The following is a 26,200-nucleotide window of genomic DNA, read 5'->3' on the forward strand; positions in this document are numbered from 1 at the left end:
GCCATACTTACTTATCATGATATTGTTATGACTTCCTTTAAGATGTGTGTGCACATGTATGAACACATGTGGCTGCATATGGGATGAACTTGCAACTGCAATGTCCAGATGGCTATCGTGGAATGATGCAATAAAAAGAAATAATCATTTAGAGTATCCTGTTCAAGATCAGAATTCAGTGTAAGTTGTTTTCAGAGCATGGCATTAGAATTCTTCAGTGTTTTTTGACGGTGTACATTCATAATAATACAAAAGGATGTTAAAGAAACATGATCTTCATCCAGATATACTTGCAAAGACTTTAAATATGAAGGTACCTATATCTTCTTCCTTGGGGTTGACTGGAGTACAGTTAATCTGGGAAACACATTGTGCAATGTGATTCTTATCAGACAATCGTGAGGTGTTTTCAAATTTGAAGTAGTAGTTGATTTCTTATCCTAAAAATAAGGACCATATGGTTTTGTGACTAGTTCCCTGACTGGCCTCCCAGCTCATTTGGTCTCTGGCTTCCTGACAAAATTGCTGGCTTTCTTTGGTCATGCATCAGAGTAAGCTATTCGTTTTAAACAGAACCTTAACTTGTAAAACAAAGCTTTAGTAACTCATGTCTACAGTAATATGCAAATCTGATTTACTAGCATGTATAAAACAGGCATCAGATCTGTGGAGGACATGTGAAATTTTTCCAAGATAATACATGAAAGCTTTGACAACTATTTATTTTTCTTTCTCATCAGGGCGTGGTGAACACTGGTTACACAGACTTGCCAAGTATAATGGCTACTCAAGCCAGTAGCATTTATTCCAATAACATCTTGAAATTATTAAAGCTATTTCTCCTGACAAAGAATATTTTCAGTTTGAATGAAAGGATGATTTAGATTATGGGGCTATTGATCACGTCATTAGAAGAATTTTGGTAATGAAGGCGAGTTTCAACACCACTTAAAATTTTTTGATTATAAAATTAAATGTATTGTATGAAAGCAGAGATTTTTTTAGTGAGTTTAACCAATCCATGAAAAACCATTACTCATAGTCCATATGATAATGTGAACTGAGTTTCTTGCATGTTTCGAATACTGAAATAGGGCAAAAACATATTTACAAAAACTTTACACGAAAATCAATGTTGCACTTTGAACTTGTGTTTTTTAAAGAATACATTACTGAGAGTCGGCACATCTGCTGAGCTACTAAAAGGTACTTTAAGAAATGTAACTTCAAGTGTCAGATAGTTTATGGACTCAACAATGTGTTGAACGAAGGTGCTATGGTAAGTAGAAATAGGTGAGCTGCATGTGATGCTTATAAGGACTTGAAGTAGTGCAAGTACTAGAAATGTCAAATGGTTTGACACTTTCATTTCTCTCCCAAGGTCAGGAAAGGTAGGGCATCATTGCTTATAAGGGCATAGTGTTCTTCTATTGAAGCAAGCAGGCATTTAGCCTCAGAATATGAAATGGATTTCAACCCTGATATGACAGCGTTAAGCTAGGTCCTGCATAGTCTCTGTAGTAGCAGTAGCCTGTATACCTTCCTACATCCTTTGACCCCTTATTCTGGGGAACTGAAAAGGAAATAGATATGCAGTTAATATGGGAGTCAGCTGTGAAATATATGAAAAATTAGATTTGCCCTTACGATGGCTGTGACTGACTAAATGCAAGATATTTATTTAGACAGACAGACCTTTTCAGTTATTTTTATTCTGGATGTAATAGAAAGTAAGCTTTAATTTCTGTTGTCATGGCGAGTTAAGATTGACAGGAATCTGTATCTGCCTGCAGGTAGCATTAAACCAAAGTACATTCATGCTAAACAAATGTTGGCAGGCTGGAATTACTGTTTGGCTAAGGAAGTGTTTGTAAGGAGAAGCATATTCATGTCATTTTTTAAGGAATGTAGCATAGGACTTCATTTTTCTCATTTAATCTTTGGGAGGGCAGAGCAAGGCATGATGGGGTTTGTTCTTTTTCTCTGAAGCATCAAGTATACTATGTCTGACACATACCAAGCCAAATTTGGTGCAGTAAGAACATGATGGTTTTTACAACTGACTGACTTCAATGATCAGTACTATTTTACAGGAAAAGGTTATTTCTATTGGTATAAGGTAAGGGCCAAATCTGGTTCTATTTACTCACGTGAGTAATCCTACTAATTTCAGAAGGATATATGAGTAGCCATGACAACTTTGAATTGAGAACTTCTGAACGGTCAGTCATGATATAAAGAAAAGCCAGATGCTGTAGAAATCCATCATGATCGTGTTGTTCCGTAACAAGAAGATAGGGTCTGATTTCTAGAACCTTTCCCCAAAACAGCATCCCATCCTGCACCAATGTTAAAAAATAAATAAATAAAATAGCCACACTTTTAATCAAGGAAGATGATGACCATGGCTGGAATTTATATAGAATGTACAAGGGAATACATTGATCTTTGTTGTAGTCAGTTTGGCATTTAAATATTACAAATAATTACACAGAAATGAAATGAGCTCCAAAAGGTAATGTGGCTTAACATTGAAAAGTAGCAGACAGTGGTAAGCTAGGGTTGCTAATATATCACGTTGTTTTCCAACTCATTGAAAGATTTAAAATTCAACTTTTCAAGTTCCTTGGTGAATCATTGTATACCTCTTGTTAACAACAAACTTCTGATACTAATTATATGTGCAATAAAGAGCCAATATGATATAGGTTAGCAATCCAATCCAGTGCCAATTGAAATTAACATAGACTGTTTTCAAAAGCTTTTGAGTCAGGGCCTGTATATACTGCATAACTCCAGATGTCATTATCTGTGTTGAAATGCATGTATGAAATGAAAATGAATCATATAGCAAGGTTTTGATTATGTTGAATAACATTTTCCTCATAAACAAGATCAAGTCTTTTCACATTAACTCCCTTTAAAAACAATGATAGAATGAAAAAAAAAAGTAATATAAATGTTAACAGAAAAGGATGCATGTAGCACATCTTTTCAAGAGTTCATGACCTTCAAAGCTACCATACAAAGTGAGTAACATTAGAAATGTCTATTAGCTCAAGAAAAGCAATTTTTTTTCCCATTTGGTACAGGAGCTTGGTCTTAAAGGAATAAAAGAGTGAAAGAAGTCCATTTCAGTTAGTGAATCATTCTATAGCCAAATTTTGCGCTGTATCTTAAAAGATCTTTCTTACTGCCTCCTTCTGACATCACTGACTTGGAATGTGTCATCCAAAGTATCATCTTTTTCATGCCTGAGTTTCCAGATCTATTTTCTTTTATTAATATCAGACAAATTTTGTACAAGTTTTAAAGTTTTGATTACAACTTCCTAAAATGATAACCTAACCAAAAATTAATCCCCTGTGAGATAGACAGACTCTTGTATTATTACTACATTGGGTTTTGTCTTGGTAAGAGAAATTCATATTGGTACATTCATTTGCTTAGAGTATACTTGGGTATATTTTAACAAAACATTGTGCAAGTGATGACAAAATGTGTCTCCAAGTAAAATATTGTATTATTTTGGATTAATGAAATGATCTCGTCTTTTCCTAAAGAGGGAAAAACATTTCCTTAAACTCCCAACACATATGGTCAAATGGACTAGTACTGGGAGCAATAATATTTTCTCCCAAGGAAGTATTGTTGAACTATTTGTGTGGTCTGCATCTTTTAATAATGTTCAGATGATACAGTGTAGTCTGTATTCCTACTAAAGCAATAAAGGTTGTGAGAAGTCACTGGGGAATTTGACATATTTCTTCTTCTTCCCTTTTTATTTAAACGAACAGAACAATTTCTCCATATTTGCCCAACTGAAGAGATGTTGTTTGGCAGCCCCATATGCATTTGTAGGACTCTGCAGTCTCCACTTCATACCCAGGTTGACAAAGATTCTGTTATTCCAAAACTAGTTTTCTGGCAAAAGCAGGGTATAGAAGTTAGGCATGTAAAAGCATGGGCAGGAAACAGAATCACAGAACTGTAGGGGTTGGAAGGGACCTCGAAAGATCATCGGGTCCAACCCCCCTGCCAAAGCAGGTTCCTCAGAGCAGGCTGCCCAGGTAGGCGTCCAGACAGAATATCTCCAGAGAAGGAGACTCCACAACCTCCCTGGGCAGCCTGTTCCAATGCTCTGTCACTCTCACCGTGAAGAAGTTCTTTTGCATGTCAGTGCGGAACTTCCTGTGCTCTAACTTGCAGCCATTGCCTCTTGTCCCATCCCCACAAACCACTGAGAAGAGGTTGGCTACATCCTTCTGTCCTCCACCCCTCAGATATTTATATACATTGAGGAGATCCCCTCTCAGTCTTCTCCAGGCTGAACAGACCCAGGTCTGTTCTCAGCCTTTCTTAATAGGGAAGATGCTCCAGGCCCCGTATCTTCTTTGTGGCCCTCCACTGGACTCTTTCCAGGAGATCCCTGTCTTTCTTGTACTGGGGAGCCCAGAACTGGACACAGTACTCCAGGTGAGGCCTGACCAGGGCAGAGTAGAGGGGGAGGATCGCCTCCCTTGACCTGCTGGCCACACTCCTTTTAATGCATGCCAGGATCCCATTGGCCCTCTTGGCCACCAGGGCACACTGCTGGCTCATGGTCAACCTTTCGTCCACCAGGTCCTTCTCCTCAGAGCTCCTCTCCAGCAGGTCATCCCCCAGCCTGTACTGATACATGTGGTTGTTCCTTCCCAGGTGCAGGACTCTACACTTGCTCTTATTAAACCTCATTTGGTTTCTTCCTGCCCATCTCTGCAGCCTGTCCAGGTCTCGCTGAATGGCAGCACAGCCTTCTGGCGTATCAGCCACTCCTCCCAGCTTTGTGTCATTGGTGTACTTGCTGAGGGCAGACACTATTCCCTCATCAAGGTCGTGGATGAAGATGTTGAACAAGACCGGACTCAGCACTGACCCCTGGGGAACACCGCTAGTCACAGGCCTCCAGCCAGACTCTGCTCCTCCGATCACCACCCTCTGAGCTTGGCCAGTCAGCCAGTTCTCAACCCACCTTGACGTCCACTCCTCTATCCCACACTTTCTCAGCTTTGCTAGTAGGATGTAATATGAGACAGTGGGAAATGGGTAACACAGCTTCAGTGGGAGAAGAGCTTGGATTCTGTGCCTGCTTTTATTTTATCATTTATGAAGAAAAATACTTTTTATTCTTTTGAGTGTTTATAAGGTTGGTAGGTATTTTAGGACTGACACTTTTCTCCACATCCTCCTTTTACTGAAATGATGACCAGATTTGTTATTGCTTGAAATAGTGGTTATCATGCTACCCAGAGAATCACACCTGCCCTCCATTTGCCTCTCATATCAGTCACAAGTGCAGTTTCTGGTAGATGTACTGTCTGCTTCTTTCTTCCCTTTTGTGCTTCATTATGATAGATTTTTCAGAAATTTTTTTAGGAATTTTGAACAGAAAGAGGTTAATGATTTACCCAAAGTGAATTGGAAATGAGATTAGGAGTTGTACCTCAAAACTTCTTTTCCAGGTACTAAGCAATGATGCTTTCATCTTTACTTAGATTCATGATGCATGTTCATACACAGAAAATTTACTGGCAACCAAAGAATTGTATAATGATCATTGCTTTTAAATATAGGAAAGCCAACATAGATATCAGCCTTATGTCTATACCCATTGTATCTGTAGCAAATCTAGATATTTCTGTGAGTAATAAGATGACCAGAGATATGTTTAACAAAATAAGAATAAATAATTTTTAAAACTCAAGACTAGAGAAAACAGATGGCATCATCTAAAATGAAGTTCTGTAGCTTTGAAGAAAAAAAAGTAGAAATTGATATATTTAATATTTAAAAAAAAAAAAAAAAAAGGCATAAACAGTCAACACAAAGTCCCTTCTAAGTAAAACATAAAAAAAAATAACCAAACATACCATATGCAGTACCATAGCCGTGCTACAAGATTAGGAAATAAATACAATGGATCAGGAAGGCCTAACTTTGAAAGTGAATAAGAAAGATATTTAAAGTGAGTACAAATATTTGCCAAAATCAAGAATTTTACTGAAAGAAGATAAAGTTTGACACAATATGATAACTGAATTTGCAACCTGGAATAAGTTGCAGAACACAAAATTAGACAGTCATACCAATTTTAACTAAAAGGGATGTACAAATAAGAAATACTCAATAATTTTTACTTGCTCATTCTTACATGTAAAATTTATATATGCCAACAGGTAGTTTCTTAATTACACCGAGAATGTTACATATGTTACATATGAACACATCCTCCAGAAAGTAATTATCTCTGCCTTCTCCCTGAAGCAGTGTTTGTAACAGGCATGGTACCTCTCTACACTATTGGACATAATATTAAGCAGGTTAGTCAATGTTTTCTTTTGTTCAATAGTTAAGTAATTCCATAGCTAGCAGGGTGGTCTTGGCTAGCAAAATAATTCACACCAGCAAGCAAAGGGCCTGATTCTGGCTGAAACATTAACACTATAAGCAGTGAAGAATGAGGGGTATGTACAGAATCAGGCCTTCCAGGAATACTCTTTGCTTTTATGGGCAAATATTTGCCATCCCTCTTTATTAGATCATGGAATCTCTTATCCCTAGGGCCGGGGAGATAATTTTATAGGTTTTTTGTCTTCTACTGTCCTTATTTGAGCATAGTCCTTTGTGGCTGTGCTATGTTTAATTCAAGAGAAAACAACTTCGCATTTCCAGATCCATGACATTCAGTCAAAGTGACAACCAATTCATCAAAGAACCTAATTCATTTGCAGAAGTACCAAGCTGTATCTAGTATAAGTACATCAGGAGAGATACCATCTCTACTTTTACTTGTTATTTTTCAATCTATCTCTAGATACGTGTGTTCAGAACTTACTAAAACTGAGCTATTTCTTTTCAGAGGTAGAGTTTTATCAGCAATTGTCTTTGCTAAAGACACAGAAAGGAAGTATTTTGTGAAGAAAACAATCTGATGGTAATCAGAACTTAACTGGGTCTCTTACCTGCCCTTGAGGCTTCCTACATTCTAGAAAACTGTTCAATACCAAGTCTGAAAGAAATTAGGGGTCAGATTTCATTAATTCTTTACGTTTTTTAAAAATATAAAATCATAACTAAAAAAAAATCTGATGAATGTCCTGGAACTTATCAGAAGTTCAGATAGCAGTTGATATACATAATGACAGCTTGTATTCTAAATGTTTGTTTCACAGTTTTCTATTGAAACCCCTTTCTTTGCAATGATATTAACAAACTAGAATAGCTCATAATTTGATTAAAAGAGCTAAGTAAAACATTTCCCTCTGTGCAGTAATACACCTGATCAATTAAATCTTACATGCAATAAATGCCTCAAAGACAGAGCGCTCAGAGTGAACTGAAAACAGTAGCAAATATTTTCAGTTTATCTTCTACACACAAATACAGGACTCTCAAATTCTTACACTTAAACTTTTACCTGATTAATTGTGAGGACTGGATTAACAATTAGATAAATACTGGGTCAAAGTTATACGCTGCATTGTTCCTCCTTAAAGACAAGGTCACTGAAGCTAGTATTTTTTTCTAGTTGTACAGATAAGTATTTGAATACATATGAGGTATGTTCTGGGAAGCTTGTTATGTTGCTTTTTGCTTCATTATGTCACTTCTCTTCCACTGGCCATAATAAAAGCCAGTCATTCAGCTGTTCTGTTTAACACCAGATCTTCTCAGGATATAGTATCTATAAATTTGCTTCATCTTAGTGTCACTAATGTCCTTACATGACAGCTTGCCTTTCATCAAACCTAAGTCTTTGGACTCAGACTTCTGAAAAGCCCATACATATTTCTTGAAGATATAAGCCAATACATGTACATGGTCTTTGGCCTTTATGAATGTTCTAAAGAATTGTTGAATGGGCAAACCTGTTTGTTTTATGATTTCAGCATCATAGTTTTTTTAGATTGTATTGTTTTGAAATCATACTTTCAAGATATTCAGTGATGTGGGTTAAAAGAATTTATTGTTTGAAAACTCTTCCTTCTTAAATATCAGAAAGCAGAACACTAAATCTGATCACATAGAACTTTCAGGATATTTTTTATAACGAAACATTTTAAAATTCAAAATATGAGAAAAACAGAACTTTATATTTAGCTTGATTAAAATGTACCTTTTTCTACCCATAAAGAATGTTCCGGCTGAAACAGTTTCAGGTTGGCTGAAGGGCAAATCTACCAAAGGTATCAAAACTTTTAGCTTGAACTAATGTGATAAGTATTTTTCTCTTGGGACAGAATATTAAGAACTAAGCCTGAAAACAATAAAGACTAAGGCAATAATTCAGGCATTGTAGACTAATATTAGAAAACAATATGTCACTGTTTATGATAATTGAAAACTTACTCAAATACGTGTCAATGGGTCCTGGAGCTGAGTTGCTGGGATTCTAATTAGTTTCATGGTTGCTTGGTGGATCGGTGTCATAAAGAAATATAGAAACCAGAAAATGTGAAAGGAAGCAATTTGTGCTAGTCTTAAAAGCAGAAAATGATATTCACTTGCATGAATAAACAAAAGAAGAAATCTGTCTTTTATTTAAAGATGAAATATTAACTATTAGTTCTCAGTCTTTCAGGAGATTATTAAAGTCTTTCAGTGCCTTTATATTCCTTTACAAAGAATAAAGCTTGAAGCACAGCTGTGCTACATGTTCACTTTTTCATTGTTTTTTCAGATGATGCATTTTGGCTCAGGTGTGTGTTGTGCAGGTGTGCTGGCAGAGTTGTGTAGCCAGAATATCTCTGATCTGGATTTGGAAAATACCTTTGTTGTGGTTGGGATTGCTGGAGAGTCAGGCATGAGCAGTAGTAGGAGCACTGAAACCCTCAGCCAGAAGTGCTTGAACAGGTATCTGTAGCCATCAAGTGACTCAGTTAATCTGAATTTGAATTTACAGGGGAAGAAGATTTCAATTTTAATGTTGATTCTCTAAGGAGGATTTTGTATCTGATACTGCGGAGGCCAATAGAAATCCTCAAAGGTTGAGGGAAGAGGGAAAGGCAATACTTTGCCAGTTTGTTATTACATTGTGGCAGTCTTCTAATGCTTCCAGAGGCATTTTGCATGTCTTGATTCCCTGTAGGCAAAATGTGTTTGGAAACTCCGATGGGTGCATCCACGCAACTCTCTGCCCTACATAAGAAACTGTCACTTCAGAAGTGCTGTTCTGGCTCACTTTCTTATAAGCTGTCATCCTAAAATGTTCTAGCAATGCATTTTTGGAAAAGACTTAATTAGGTTAAAGTTTCCTATAACTATTATATTTCTATTTCATTGTAGGAAAAGGAAAACAACGTTAAAAAGTAAACAGTCCTTTCTTGCTCAACAGTCTGTTTATGCTTTGAGTATGAAACACAATGTAACGTTTTATCTTGGATCTAAATCATCTCATTTTGCCGGTCTTACCATTGCGAAACAAATTGAAATCTCTGACTTTCCTCAGTTTGTAGCTGCATTTCACAGTCTGGTTGGTTTGGCAGCGGGTCCTACATATATTGCTGAACACATGAGTGAATATCCACACCTTGACATTCAGCCTTCAGCTGATGTTCTCAAAATCTGGGCCCTATATTGGAGTGCAACTTTCGCTGCTTGTTTAGTGGCTTATGAAAAACCGTTAGGTACTTGTCAGTCTGTCATATGAAATTTAGGACCAAGTTCCTGAGAGGCCTACCCACCCCTCAAAAGGCAGTTTAAGGAGGTGGCAGCTGCCTGATTCTCTTAGTTCCTTTGAGATGGAAAGGGAAGTAGACCTATACAACCTAATCTAATGAATTTGGTAGCACTGGAAAACAAAGAAGAGAATTTTGGTGATTTTCTAGAGCTTAAATCTCATGTAAATTCCATAGAGCCTTAATCCTAAAATTCTGATGTGAACAACCAGTGGCTAGAGACATTGCAGTAAGAGGTCTTTTATGTCCTTATGTATCAGTTATTTCCACTTTATTATAATATACAGCTACTGATGTTTTGTGTTTTGAATTACTGTGTTCTATTTGCTACCACAGAGTAATCATATATCCAACTGCTTTTGTTTTGTCATAATTTATATCATAAGGTTCAAATAGGAGGAACCCAGGCTGTTTTCAGTGGTGCCTAGTGCCAGGACAAGAGGCAGTGGGCACCAACTGAAACACAAGAGGCTCTGTCTAAATATCAGGAATCACTTCTTTACTGTGTAGGTGACAGAGTAGTGGAATAGGTTGCCTAAAGAGATCTTCCTGCTTGGAGATCTTAAAAAAAACTGTCAGAACATGGTCCTTGGGCAACCTGCTCTAGGTGTCCCTACTTGAGTTGGGGGAGTTGGACCAGATGACCTCCAGAGGTCCCTTCCAACCTAAATCTTTCTGTGATTCTATGAATTGTGAAGTATGTCAGGAGATGGAGCATTTCCATTTTGGAGAACTCCTTGAAAAAAAATTCTACATTTTTGACATGTACCTTCAATATATGTTTTCCTTCTATATATCTTAATATATATTCATTTTCATGGAGAGCAATATCTTTGGTATTTTTATTCTCTATCTGTAGCTTATCTTAATTTTCAGTGCATCAGCATTAAAAAATATTCTAGTACTAAACTCCGTACAGTGTTAGAGCAGCCAAGCTTGCTTCCAAGTTTGCTGAACTCAGCATCACTTCTGCCTGGGCACCACTAATTGAAGATGCTGGTTTGCTGACAGCGAACTGGTACAATAACTTTTATGTTGTATGGATTAATGTGCAGTCTTGGTGTTTCAACATTCTACTCAGTTATGGTAATAGTTTCAAAAGAACAATTCTTGAACTTTTTCACTTGCAAATAAAAGTAATGTAAAGTTTTTGCATGCACATCCAGCATCTGCTGATTGCTAGCCATAATTCAGTCTTGCACATTAGCTGAAAAAAATTGGAATAAATTATGAGGAATCAACAAAGCATTCTGCAGAATGTTTATCTAGCCCTATAGAAATTTTGTAACAAGGCTGCAAGGCCCTGCAGGATTCCACAAACCACACTCAGAGATGGTATGGAGCTGTGTAAAGATATCCAGCCTTCTCAAGGACGGCAAACAGTATAGGGCAGCACTCAACCACTCAACCATTTTTACCCTGCCTTTTTTTTTTTTTTTAATAATTCCTTTAGCCACAGCTCAACATTTCCACATGCTGCTTTATTGTACAGTGTAAACCTGCACACAGTTCCTGCTGGTAACAGGCATGGTGGAGTGGGCATTGACTGGCACTCACATGTAGGCATGGAGATTAAAACACTGCTCTTGAGAGAGTTGATTCTGTCAGATCATAGCAGTCATTCTGGGGTATAAGAGAACTTACACAGCATTGCATGAGCTGTAACCGTTCTGCATGTGAACAGTTTCTAGTACACTAAATCTGGCACTTGAACTTTAAAAATAATTAGAAAAAGAAATAACAGCAATGTAATTTATTTGTAAAACCACTAATGTAAGCTTTTTTTTTTTTTTTTTTTTTTTAAACAAAAGGTGAATAGTCTTCACTTAAGGATCTCACCCAGCAAACACTTTTGGGGAAATGTGCTGTTTCATAACAAGCAAGAAGGGAGATGTTGTTATTTGAACAAAGAACATCTTTGTTTTGCTAGGGAAAAAATATTAAGGTACTTCTGGGAGGAGAAGAAAAAAAATTAAATGGCTGAAAAACAAGGTTTTCTCAAAGGCATTTCTGAAAATGTCTTCAAAATGTATGATTTTTGTGCCAAGAAGGATGCTGAAGCTTTCCAAAAAAAAAAAAAAAAAAGGCAATGCAACATTGAACTATTGAACTATTGCTGTATCAGCTTCACAGCTTGTTAAAGTAAACCTTAATGAACTGAGGAGTAATGCAGTCTGCCTTCCCAAACAAACTACATGGGTATTTACAGCAAATGAACTATTTATTTTGGTTTTCTTTTAAAGGAATCAGAACTGTTGTTCTGACCAATATGCTCATTTAGTACATTCACATTTAGGGCATATCTTTGCCAGATGTCATTAGGGGTGGATATGGCACAGCATCTACTGCAGAAGGTAAACCTATGGAAATCGTTAGAACTCAAACTGAAATTGGATTAGACCAAGCTATTGGAATGATAAAGGAGTTGAATTTTTTCTTCATTAGCCCAGATGAGAGTTCAGATACTTGTTATTCAGTTATTCAATAGCAGGCTTTTCAGGCTACATCAAGTCGTGCATAACATTCTGTGTATTTCACTCTTCACTGTCACTTTAATTATGTCAAACTCTTATACTTTCTAATTTGTTTGCATCAATCTAATTCACAATTAAATTCATGCTTATTATCCAAATATTGATATTATGAAATAGCTCTTCCTCTCCTTATATGTCACCTGTCTCATTTGATGTTAGCAGTCATTCCCCTCTGAGTTTTGCTAATAATTACAGCTCACTACACTTTATTAGTAAGCTTCACACCAAATTGTCTCTGTTCCGATGTATATACTGTGCTTCCTCAAGAAAAGTTAGAGTGTCCTGGGCTTTCTGACTGTGTTTTCCATTACCTTGTTTTGTTTTGAAACCCTTGTTGTGTTTTGAAAGCCTAAGCATGCCAAGCCATTTACATGCAAACTACCTGAGCCCACGCTATTTGCCCAGCTTCCCCTTGACAAACCTACCTTTGACACTAACTTTATCCTTTTTAAATGTCTTAGGACAGTGATTTTGCTTTTGTGTCTGTTGCATACCAGTGTGGAGTATTAAATTATTCTAATGAAGTAGCAGTATTGTGCTTGAACTTGTACAAACATGCAAGACTTGAAAATTTACATTAGAGAAATTTAAAATATAAGCTAAGAATGGGGGTTATAACAAAACGATTGATAATAAAATACAAAGCTGTGCTTTTTCTTTCCTATGTTTGCAATAAAACCTTGTGTTCAGATGTATTCAAAAAGTGCATTTTTGTGACTTCCTGTAGAGAATGGTAATGAGTTGGCATTTTACACTAAGCCTATTTAATAGTGTCCTGGAGGTATGTGACATTATTGAATGCTGAAAGCTTTGTGATGCACTGAGTTGCAACCACAGGTTATCTTCTCATTATAATAAGAAGCCTTGGCTCACTAGAAGTATCCCATTTGATAATACAGTGTATATCTTGGCAGCATTACAGTCCCCACCTTTTTGTAATGCTGTAGCATAGGGGAAAAATATCATACCAAGGCCCTAGACACAGACAACGCTAATCATAATTTCATGAGGTCTACACCATCTGTCATATCCTGAAACTTTATGGATTTAGTCTTGTATATTTCTGCTACAATAGAAGTTAGACTTGTTCATTATGATTAGACCCTAATAAACAAGTTCCTAACTTCAGATGTGTACACTTTTTGTGAATCTTTCTCCTCATCTGAAAAAATAATGAAGTCCTCTAACATAGAGCTGAGGACAGTGGAAAGGCAGACAACTTAGGCACAGACCTTAAATACATTTTTACCCTTGGAATAGTACTGTTTATTGCAAAGAAGTATGAGGTGAAGTTACTTCATTGAGTCTCCCTCTTTATGCTAATTCTCCTAAAATTAAAAATGTCTCTTCCTACAAATGGGTCACTCAACACTGCCAAGTTTTTTTGGGGTTAATCAGCTATTCAGTCTGAGAGATTTCTTAAAGAATGACAAATCTTGGCCAACATTCATTTTCATTTTGCAACAATAACAACAACAAAAAGTTTCTGTCATGATATTCTAGGAGAGTTTGATATCTGTAGGATAACTATAAACTGAAAATATTTACAGAGATAAGGAAACATTCAGTTTTCACATATCTCATATCTGCAGGATAGCAGAGCCAGTGAGTTGAAATCATTCATTTTTCATTACAATGAAGCTTCTCAGCATTTGCTGTGTAGCCAGTGAATATGTTTTGTACCTCAGCTGGAACCTGAGTTGAGGCCTAGGTCTTTTCTCCCTTAAGTTACAGGAGGTAGAAGCATGGTTTATACCTACCGTTGTAATTGAGCAGACTTCCCCAGATAACCCAAGAATACTGTTGGCTTCTTTCAGATGCAGCTGCATGCAGCCCTTAGCCAAATGGATGGGTCATCATAATGAGGGGCCTCTGAAAGGAGAGGAGATGATACAGAGAAAAGGAAGAGAACTGCTGAAGTGCCTCCCTCAGCAAAGCAGGCTGCTGTAGAACATAACTGTTAAGTGCTGCTGGTTTTGCATAGTCACATTAAAATCCCACAGAAAACACTCAAGATCTAGAAAGTTATTATTAGTCAAGATATTTATATACTCTTCCCCTTAAGATATATTTATATATATCTTATATATATATATATTTTAAAAGGTCAGAGATTTTACATGCATTAAAATAATGAATTCCAAATAGAATGTTGCAGTGACAAACATGAAAAAAAATTTAAAATAATCAATGTTCAGGTTGCTAATGATTTGTGGTTTTAATTTTCAGTCAGTTGTCTGTTTTGGATTTCTTTTTTTTTCCTGCATAAATCGTGAGTTTATAGGATGGCACATCTTTCCAAATATATTCCATGCTACATAAATAAGGAAGACCAATTCTCTGGGGATCGACGTGACCTATAACATCAGGAAGAAAGACAAAAATCTGTCTTTGCTGCTTCTTGGCCTTCCCCCTTCCTCTGAGGCTGCTGACTTTTAAACCAGAGGCTCCAGAGGACACTAACAACAGGCAATTTCAACAGTGCCTTTCCAGATTTTTGCATCACCTTGTGCTGGCTGTGTTTTCATCGAGTAAAAATTCTTCACTGTTTTATCTGTTGTAGAGCTGTTCTGCTCCATTGGGCCAAGGTTAGAAGATGGGATTCAAGCTATGTGCTTTTGCTCCAAGGAAAAGCAGAGGGGATGGCTGATAAAAGGTTTATGAGTTAGCTATAGTAAAACAGCACTATGATGTCTTGCTCACCTGGAGATTTCCATGTCAAATCTTTCCAGCTGACAGTTTTAGTTTTTCTGACTCATTATCCACCCTCTAAACTCAGTCAAGATGATGCATATACTTTTTATCAAGATGTCTGAAATAGGTGTAGTTTCATGGCTGTAATGAGGCTAATCTGCTTGTAGTGTTGTATTTGGTGCTGCAAGCTTGATGTTATATTTGTCTGCATTTTAGAATCTCTTAGAAACACCAGGGAAACCAAACAAATCTGTGTTAGACTGCTTTTATTTCCCCTCTTTGATCAAAACAGACCTATGCAGCAGCAACTGGAGGCTGTTCTCTATGTACCAGTACACTAAATTCCTTTGGCTCATGCCTCTCAGTCACTTGGAGGACTCTTGAAGAAGGCATAAAAATAGTGTGGCCAGAACATCCTTGCCCTCTCTGTTTGCTGGGTTCCTGGGAGCCACAGGTAGCCATGACAACGGGTAATGGCCACAAGACAGAGCACAGGAAGTTCCGAACCAACATGCGAAAGAACTTCTTCACGGTGAGGGTGATGGAGCACTGGGACAGGCTGCCCAGGGAGGTTGTGGAGTCTCCTTCTCTGGAGATATTCAAGGCCCATCTGGATGCCTACCTGGGCAGCCTGCTCTAAGGAACCTGCTTTGGCAGGGGGATTGGACACAATGATCTATCAAGGTCCCTTTCAGCCCCTTCAATTCTGTGATTCTGTAATATGCAGAGATAATGAATGAAATGAGTTTCTGCAGAGAAATTGATTCAAGCCAGTACCTATAACTTTTTCAGTTCACTTAAAACATAACAAAAATAAACAAAGGAAACTAAACAAAACTGCCAAGGATGCAATATAAATTTTAGGGTTTAGATTAAAATGCTTCTTTGTAATTGAGTTCTCTCTTGTATGCCACTGGTATCTGAATTTTGTTGTTTTCCAAAGTTGGTAGGTTAGAGAAATGTGAAAAGCGATTTGGTGTTTCAGGAGAAATGAGTGGCTGCTTTTATCTAACCATGAGGTTTTTGGCAATTTAGATTGGTCTTTGTCAGCCAAGGTAAAGCATACTACTCCTGGCAAAATAAAAATGCTTAATGAACAAGGGAAAAATATCAATGTTATTGTAATAAAAATTCTGCCCTTAAACTAGCAGAAACTGCCACGGCTGCTTTGATCAACAGACAACAGAATCTTACCTCAACAGAATGAGGGCAAATTACACCAGCTAGGGAGTTGAGTCACAATGTCACAATGTTATCTTATTTAAATAAACTGCTCACAGAAAATATATTTTCATAAAATACGGAAGAAGAAAAAAAATAAGCCAAAAGATCAATAAGAATTTAGAGTGTTTTTTTTTGTTTTGTTTTGTTTGTTTTGTTTGTTTGTTTGTTTCCCTGTTTTTATCAATTTGGTAACAATATGGACATTTTCTTAAAAATATGAGTAAATTGGGACGTTACTCTCTTTATGTTCCCTCTGTGTTCAACAAGAGAGAAAGTGGCTCCTTCGATACTGATTGAACCACAACTTAGTTATTTCAGAACAATCCTTACTTTGCTGTAAATATAAGTTCTATTTGCCTTTAGATCTAAATCCTTTTTGTATTCTGTATATGTGCAGTACATATGACGGATGGTCTCAGTGAGTGATCTGCATAGAGCCTTCTGTGTTGAACAATTCTGTCAAGTACATTCTCAAGTAGTATTTAAAAGATAGAGGATAATGTAAAGAAAATTTTTCAATTATTTCAATCCTGTCTCTCTCTCCTTATAAGAATATCTGTTACAGGCTGTTTAAGTAGTATTTCTAGTAGTGTTTCTTTGGTTTTCTCTTTGCATCTGGTACACAGAAACAAGACTGCTTCTACGCTTGCAGATTTTTTTTATTATTATTATTTTTTTCAGCTCACAGCTCTTTTTCCCTTTTCTTGTTTTCCTGGTTTGGTATTCACACTGTAGCAGGCTATATGCCAGGGCAGAAACTGCTGTACCTTGGGATGTTTCAGAAATGGACAAGATATGGTTTTCCAGTTAAGGCTTAACACATTATCAGCCTGTCTTGTAGTCAAGCTGTATTAAGTAATAAAACTTGTATTTTCTTCTCACTTAAGATTTGTTACTTTGCAGTTTGCCTAGATTTGATTAATTAAGTAGTAGTTTTAATAAATGAGTTATTGAGTAATTATTAAAGAATTAAAAAACAAAATAAAAAGAATCAAATGTTTTGCATAGATAATACCTACTGCGTTTTGCTTGGTATGCATAAAACATAATTTTTCATAAAATATACTGTATTGGTAACAAATTTATTGTATTCATATAACGTTCTGAAATACCACAGAAGGGTGTGTACACTCTTGATGTTGCAGTAGTTGCTGAGAATTATGCTACTGATTTTACCGGAAAAGGAACTGCAGTTGTTTAATGAACGCAGAGCATCATTCCAGCAACCCAAATGCCATCCATTATTTCATCCATTTTTTTGTTGATGGATATAGTAAGTATTTTTATTTATTTTTTTTGTTCTCTTCCCATTGCTGTGAGGTAATTTCTGACAGCTGTTTCCCGGAACTTTTGTTTATGCATGGATGGTTGAACAATGATCTTGAATTGATATGTCAGAATGTATAAGCTGTTAGAGCAAATTTGTTACTTGAATAAGCAACAAGATACTAGGACCAGACAGTATTCACACAGACATACTAAGGGAACTCAAACATTAAACTGCTGAACTGTTGTTGAGGGTATGGTCTATTGGTTAAGAAGGTTTGGAGGAAAGGAAACTAGAATGTGATGCTGATTTAATAATGACTCCAGGAGAATGAACAGAACTACAGACCATCAAGATCAACTTTAACTGTGAAAACTGGTTTTCACTGTGCAAACTGAAGAAAAAAAAAAAAAAGTGGAATTGGCAGGAACATGGATAAACATGCTTGGCAGAGAATCACTGCTGCTTTTGCAAAAGTCACATTTCACAAACCCACTAACAGTTTGATGGATTTGATGAGTATGAGGATAATGGTGATCTAGTTGATACTGTTGGTACTACAGCTCCAAACTAAGACTTTTTTCATTAGTAGAGTTACACTAGAAATACACCAACCGTTCATGAGCACTGTGGCTTGAGGTTTTAGGAATTACTAGCAAGGTTTAGAGCTGTGTTCTACCATCTTAACCCAAGCTGTGGAATCTCTTTGATTACTGAAAATGTTAATTCCTGGACATACAATTGATTGTGTGTGAATGGAGTACTTCTCATATGCAGAGCAATTGAACTGAGGAACTAAACAAAATAGGGATTGTAGATTTGAAATGTAAGTGAGTAGTGTTGAAATAAGCTACATGTTATAACATCATGGACGTCATCCTCAAATTCCACATATGCACTCTATTTAGCCTCAAATGTGCCTTGTGTAAGACTGCCTCTTAAATCTTTAGTGTTTATTTTCATATCTTACACAGAGAATGCACAATTTTTTTAATAGTTTTCATTAGCACATGTAACTGCCAAGATTCAATTCTAGATTTGAACACCAACAGATGGACCTAATTGTTTCATTTAGATGAAACAACAAACTGTCATCATTTATTGTATGCTTGATTAATGTGCTTTGGTGTTGTCTTGATAACTTGAAGCAGTGGCTTTTCTTTCATAAATAATACATTTTGTAATATACTTCCTTTTTTTGTCTCAGATACAGATTTGGCTCTGAGTGTTAGTGCAAGTGACCCAGTGAACTCAGCAGCACAGGAAGATCCCAATTCTATTATTGCTGGAATGCCAGTGCTGGAACTCTGGAAAGCAAAAAAAGGTACTAGAAAACAGTGACAGAACTCATACATTATTAGTTACAGGATGTTTCTTCTCATAAGGCAAGTGCCAACATGTAGAAAGATGAACAAGAAATGTCTTTTCTGAATTGATGCCTCATATGGAAGATGAATATATGTAAATGCAAGTTTAACTGAAAATGTCCATTGCCTACATAGAGAAGGAAGAACATCGCAGCATCCTAGGATCTTGGCCACTTCCACAGGACCATTCATACAATGAACAGCTACAGTATTGCATATTGGCTTGCTTCCTTGAGTCTACAGTGTTATAATTTCATGGACTTCAAGAGACTCAAGATTGTCCTGTTTCTTACCCCTCATATTTTTTTCAGTGGGTTCTCCTTTCAAAATGAGCAAAATCACTGTTAGGCTGTGTCCATATTAGAAATTATCGTGCATTTAAGAGTTTGGCAGAATAGTTTTACTGTCAAATACCCTGGCAGCTGCTCCAGTCATTAAGTTTAAACCAGTTCCCCAGATAAAGTAAGCCATGTTAAAGGAAAAGGGAAAGATTTGGGCAATGCAAAGATTTCTATGCTATGTTCTTTGCCAATGCAATTTTGATGGAAAAGAATGCAAGCATTTTTGTACTCTTAACTGACATAGGTATGCAAATTGAAGCTAACAACTCTAAACATATTTAGACTTGTGTGAGGTTAAAAGAGGAAATATCACAATCCAACTGCTTCAAGAAGTAGATTGAGGTGCTTTACATGAGTTTTCTGAAAATTGAAGCTGTATCAAGTTACTTCCTTGTCTGCTGTAAATAATAATAATAAAAAGACTGCAGTATTGCTTTTTCCCAAGGAAAACCTGTGAACAGAGAAAGCTAGATAGAATGTTTCAATTGCACACTGATCACTCTAAAATACAGTTTCAGGTCAGCTGGAATTCATGATGCATTTGGCAAGCAATTCAGTCATGAAACTAAATCTCTGAAAATTTTTAAAAGAAATAAAACTTTTCTGATGTTTTTGAAATACAGTATTTTTAGTTAGCATTAGCAACAACATTTGAGATGAAGTATGTGGTTTTAACTTGAGCAAACTTATTTTCTGGAAGCCACAGTAGTATCCTTTTTCAGAAAAGATGCTGTATACACACACACACACACAGACACAGACACACACACACACACACACACACACACATATATATATTTAAACTGACAAAGAGCCTGATTCTGCACAATTCATTAGCATCTAACTCCAAAGAAAATACAGAGTTTCAGAAATTGTACTAAGGCTGATCTTTAGGCTGGAAGGATACAATTCAAGCTTCGTTTAAAAAACAACAAAACTCATTGATTATATGAGACGCCTAAAATGGTGTACATCCTAGGAATGTTTTATGCAATTCAGTTTTTAATTGAGAAAAATTATGGAACTCAGCTTCTTTAACTCATTGTGGACTCAGGAGTCCTAAAGTATGTTTGAAACCAAGACTTTTAGACATTAACAGGTATAGACAGAAATTTGATCAGAAGTTATATCCAATCAATGTGATAATACACTGAAGATTATATTGAGACATAAAATGTTGTTTGTTTGTTTTTTAAACAAAATGAAATGTAGCACAAAATGAAGAGTCTATGTCATTTGCCTTGCAGACAACTTGTTTTATTGAAGTTGTGTGATATCTAGATCATGTGGACAAAAATGCATTCTTGCAGAGTAAAGGCCAAGTCTTATCTCAGTTTATAGGACAGAAGGTATATTATGAAATATACAATCATAGTAATAGTTTTTCATGCTGTTTGTAACAAAATTAAAATATTGTAAATACTAGCATAAAACCAGGAATTTGTAAACTAGTAAAATATTGTTAGTCAAAACAAAAGCATCAGAGAAACAGTGTGTAGTGGGTTTACGTGGCAAGGTTTGGGTAGCAGGGGGCCATAGGGGTGGTTTCTGTGAGAAGGATCTAGAAGCTGCCCCATGTTTGGTAAGGGCCCCACTGTTTTCCAGAGCTGAGCCAATAAGCGATGTTGTTTTGCGCCTCTGTGAGAGCATATTTAAGACAGGGAAAAAAAACGCTGTGCCACACAGCAGCTGGGAGAGTGAGAGGAGTGAGGAACAGCCTTGCAGGCACCAAGGTCAGTGAAGAAGGAGGGGGAGAGGTGCTCCAGGCGCCGGAGCAGAAGTCCCCTGCGGCCTGTGGTAAGGACCATGGTGAACCCACTCGTGGGATTGTCTTTGCCCAAGGACCAGGGTATACCTGGTGGGTAATGCAGAAAGATGGGGATATCAAGTGCATGCCTCAAGGAGATTTTAACACTGGGAGAAAATTAATCTGTCATCCAAGTTATGTGTTGGAGGAGGACACTGCAGAACCACGACACAGTGTAACACTGGTTTGATTATTTTATTATTCATTCAGTAGTCAAAAGGCAGCAATGCAAACATCACCATCCATCACATCAATTTTTCATAGAGGGCCATGCATTTGCAGATTCACTGTGGGCTGCCATGAACATGATCATGAGACAAATGCATTTTCCTTAACATCAGAGTGGGTGTGCTCTTGCTCCTTTGTCCTCTTCTCTGATAAGCAAATGGTGGATTGTGACCCATTGCATTCCTCTGTGCAGGTGACTCAGAATTTCTGTGTAATTCAATGCTTAATTTCTTTCATTGCATTTTTATTCTTGAATTAATTTGTCATGACCTGTATATCCTTTTGGCCTCTTTTGGCATGCCCTGTTATGCCTGGATGTATGTATTTAACTTTTTGCCTGCAAGGAAATACCCTTTTAACCCCTGTCCAAAGCTACAGTGATAAACGTTTTTGCAATGCCCAGACTCCCTCCCAGCAGATTCAGGGCACAATGGCTCCAGTCCCTGCAACAGACTGATGTATGTGTAGTGCCAGAACCCTGAACTGTTTGAAATGTACGCAAGATGTTTTGTCTTCCACGTTACGGCATGCCATGTCCACGAGCTGAACAGCTGTGCCTTATCATGAATGGATGATACTGGCCTCTCAGTTGTTGGGTTTCATGTGGGTTCAGCTGAGTTAGAACTGAAGTAAAATCCCAGTCACTCTGTCAGCATGCTAACAGTCATAATACCCAGTCTGCATGAATGTCATGCCCGGTTTGCAGGAATCACTTGAAGAAAGGAAGATTACCTATCTGAAGTTGGGGGTTCTTTGAGAGGTATTGGTGTGCAAAGTCTTTTTGAGTTCATATATTTTGCAAGACACAAAAGAAATACATGTATATGCTTTCCAATAGCAGCAGAGCAAAAAAGGTTCTGATTTAAGCCATACTCTATATTTACAGTTGTGAATGCACAAAGACAACACATCTCAAAGACCTTTCAATTTGTAGGAAGTGTTCCTTTATAATTTAACAATTTTGAAAACCATAATAACTGCTAATTAGTACTAATTTCACAAACTAAATATGCTTGCATTTGTTTGGGGGAGCAACTGATTAGTGTTCTTGCTGTATTCATCATAACTAACTAGTCTTTTTACCAGAGAATGATACACTCAGAGGCATGAATTAACTGAATTTGGGAATATACATGTTCAAGGAAAAGTCAAGAGGTGGACAGAAGACACATGAGGAGAAAAGAGGCCTGCATCAAAGGTGTTCATGTTCATGCCTGGTATTAGTCTAAGTCAAGTGCTTGATGTTTGAGGCACTGTTATATTGGTACTGGGGCTTCATAATTTCATAATTATAAGATCAATACCTTTCATTCAGTGAGCGATATATATATTAAATCTATATTCTAGCTTGAAAGTCATTGCTACTGTATCTTCTTAGTGATTTGGAGAACAAGTTATAAATGGTTAGCTCATTCTAAGATCTAATGACCATCTATTAGCAGTCATCAATGCTGATATGTATGAACATGCAATGTAGATTTGTATACCCATTTTATCTATTTAATTTTCTGTTGAACTTTTAGTGTAATCTCGTTGTTCCAAGTATTTTTATGTAATTCAAATAGCTACAACTTTTTATTGAATCATGGTTGAAAAGTTGCAAGATCAGATTTTTGCGCAGTTTCCATTACTTGGAAGATTCCATTAAGGTTTTTTAAGAGAAACTTCCATAGTTTGTTCTCGGGTCAAAACAAAAGAAAAACCAAATGCGCCCAATAGTATGCTACTACCACTGTTACATGAGTTTGTAGATAATTATGAATTACTGAGTGCATTTTTTACACAATGATGCATTTATTCAAAACAGATATTATGATGTTTAATGCAGCTTGTCTATTTCACAGTGATGTATCTTGCAGGTCATGTGAATCATCTGCATGCAGGGAGCTGTTTTCTGCAACAGTGATCAGCTTTTTTCCCCAAATCCAATGTTTAGAGATGCAAAGAAAATGTGATACTTCACAAGACAAGAATAGGGAAATCCACTGGGCTCACTAGCAGTGATAATCAGAATGGTTAAAAGGTATGAAATATCACTTGTTTTCAGTGTATTGTTTGGAGGCATATCCACCACTCTGCTTGTATGCAACTATTAAAAAAAAAAAAAAAAAGCCCATTCAATCTTTACAAATGAATTCCTAGGCAGGCTATTCATCTGCATGCCTCAGATACGTGACTATATCTAATTAAAGTATATACTTGTTTTCTATATGTAACAGATTATCCCTGCATCTTGCTATCTCTGATACTTCATTTTTGCTTCATCTTTCATGTTCCCTAAGACATTAGTAGCGTAGGAGAAAATCTGTAGCCTTTGTCCCAACATATTTATCACTAGAAATGAGATACATGCATAAATATGAATATATACATATATGTATACTTCTGTATAGCTCTTCTGTCCCTGTGTTGGAAATAGATATTTTGCCATCAGAACCTTTGAAGTAACACTTAGCCTTTAGGTTCCATGCTGGATTCAACTGTCTTATGGGACCAATATTATATAAACAGAGATGTTATTCTGAGACTTAACATTACAGGTGGGGAAAGTGGAGCACATGGGATCATGGGTAGAGTAGTAACTCAGTCTCAGGAATACTGACAGGTTCTGTCTGCTTTTCTGTGTTATGTTTCTAAACGTTCCATTGCAACACCACTGGTCTGAAAAGTTAACAGTAAAGTCATAGTTGATTTGAATCTGATGATATCACCACTATTGCTCAGGTTAGACAAAGATCTCCATTTTCAGTGATGTGAGAATACAAAGTCTGGTTTGCGTTACAGAAGCAGTTCCCACCTCTTGCTGCGACGCTTAAGAAATATTTTTTCATCTGGCAGGTAGTGGTAAAGAAACCACACTGTTATAGGTGTTTTTAAAGTTTAATGTGTTACACAACTTAAATTCTACAGCATCTGATTTCTCTTCAGAAGCCATCTAAAAATGGCAGGAATACATATATGTGATCACAAGTGAACAGGAAGAATGCTGTATTTTTTTCACATAAATACTTTTATGTATTATTACATAAATACTTTTATGTAATACTTTTATGTAATACTTTAATTACATAAATACTTTTATGTATTATGTATTATTTATGTATACTTTTAAAAATCTTTTCATTTTAGTGGGAAAGCTTTCCTGTTTTAACATTGCTACAGTCACCATTAAGCTTTGTTGCAAAACTATTTGGATGAATTCAGCCGATGCACAACTTTCTGAAATACTTTGACGCAGAAGTTAATGGTACCTGAGAGTGTAGTAACTACATTATGGTAAGAGATGGGAAAATACATTTTTTTTCCTCCCCTTATTTTGGTACTCTCAAAGACAGGGTTAGGTGGGTGGATTTTCAGGCCAATTTCTGTTTTATACAATCTTTGCTTACTAGGAAAGACATGATTTTTAAAGCAAAGCATTAAGACAAAAGCCTGAGTGTAAATACTGAAACTCAATGTAAAAGGAAGGTAAGAATGGATTACTTCATAACTGTGCAATTGGAGCTAAAGAAGCCTATGTGACATGTGAAAACCTAATGGACTTGACCTGAAAAAATATTTCCAGAAGCAGTGGCAAAGGACTTAAATCAGGTAGGATTACAAGTTCTTTGGAAGGTTTTTGCTGTAGATTCAAAGTTGTCATCTCTTTTCCATCTAGGTATATCTTTACCCAATGCACTGCCATGACCCTTTATTCAACCTAGGTTTGGATGACTTTTGTGCTGCCTTCCAGGAAAGGAATTGTTTTCTGAGCTCCTTCTTATTCATTTTGAGAAAAGGATTAAATCTTCCCTCTGACCAAGCATACAGGCATGTTAAAGTGAAACCACTTCACGCTCCTGGCCAAACAAAGAACAATAATACCCACAATAAGCAAAAGCAGATGGCTTCAGTGGCAGGAAATGAATGAGCCAGACTGCAGGTAAAATGGCTCTCTGAACACATCTCAGAGGTTTGTAATGACAGGTTCTTTGTTATCTGGGGCCTCCCCACAGGAGGCCAGATGTCTTCTGTTGTGAAGAGAGATAGATAGAGATGCTCTTCCTTTTCCTCCCCCTTTAACTTATGGCTGTTTAAGTTACTGCTAATGGAAGTAGAAGCCTGTTTTCCCCCTTGCTCTCTGATGTTTTTGGAAACAGACGAGATAGTTAGTGAAGGGGTATTCTGATATGAAAGGAAAGGCCCAGAACTGGCCTTTACCTCCCCATGACCCTCATTTTAAAGAACAGGGAGGTCAGTGCTGCTAATTGCACTTGAAAGGATTAACCACTTGATTGCTTTCATTTGGTGGAACAAAACCATTTGTTAATCTAACAGCTGGAAAAATGTGTAAGAGGTATTGAGACATTTTCAGTGTGAAGTGGATGACTTAGTTGGTTTGGCTTGTACCAGTTTTGAATTTAAATAGAAGTTTTAAATCTTTTTAGAGAGGGGAGAGCAGAAGAAGGGAAAAGTACATCTGCTGCTCAGACAGAACAGATTTTCATCAGAAGTGACAATAACTACCTTCCTGCCCTTATAAAAGGTTATCACAGGAATCAATAGGCAATTAATTATGGATATGAGATGTATCATTTGGTATGAGAAGAACCTCAGTGTAATACTAGAGTCACAATGGAAGAAAGAATCTGAACGCAGTTCTTGGATACAGCGTCCAGATTTAAAATCTCTTCTGTACATTGATTTCACATGAGAATTAAAATTAATTTGCTTTTGGAATAGATTCTTAATTCCCATTGCTCAAATAAAGAGGTATACAAAACTTAAATTTGGAAGCCATCTTTAACGGTATGAAACTGTTTTCCAAAAGTAACAACGAACAGCTTATATAAGCTTTTATCTGACCTCTACTCCTTAAATAAAAAAACATGTTTTCAGGGAAATATGTCTTGGAAGTAACTTCCCCTTCCCCCAAGATTTTTCTCTCTGGTTCTTGTAAAACATTAGGTCAGTGTGTTCATTTTATTTTTGTTCACTTAATGTGGGTGAAAGTTTCCTCCTCAAGCTTGTGTGATTTAAAAT

General features: G+C 36.7%; 1 long non-coding RNA gene across 1 annotated transcript in view; it reads left to right on the forward strand.

The window, feature by feature from the left end:
- The window catches only part of LOC137863147 (uncharacterized), a 46,329-nt gene extending 42,065 nt beyond the window's left edge, over positions 1–4,264 (forward strand). Inside the window, exon 7 of the long non-coding RNA XR_011100725.1 lies at positions 43–4,264. This is a non-coding gene — a long non-coding RNA (uncharacterized lncRNA). The remainder of the gene's footprint in view (positions 1–42) is intronic.
- The last annotated feature ends 21,936 nt before the right edge of the window (positions 4,265–26,200 follow it).

The sequence above is a fragment of the Anas acuta genome, chromosome 12 (assembly GCF_963932015.1).
Source record: "Anas acuta chromosome 12, bAnaAcu1.1, whole genome shotgun sequence".
NCBI lineage: Eukaryota > Metazoa > Chordata > Aves > Anseriformes > Anatidae > Anas > Anas acuta.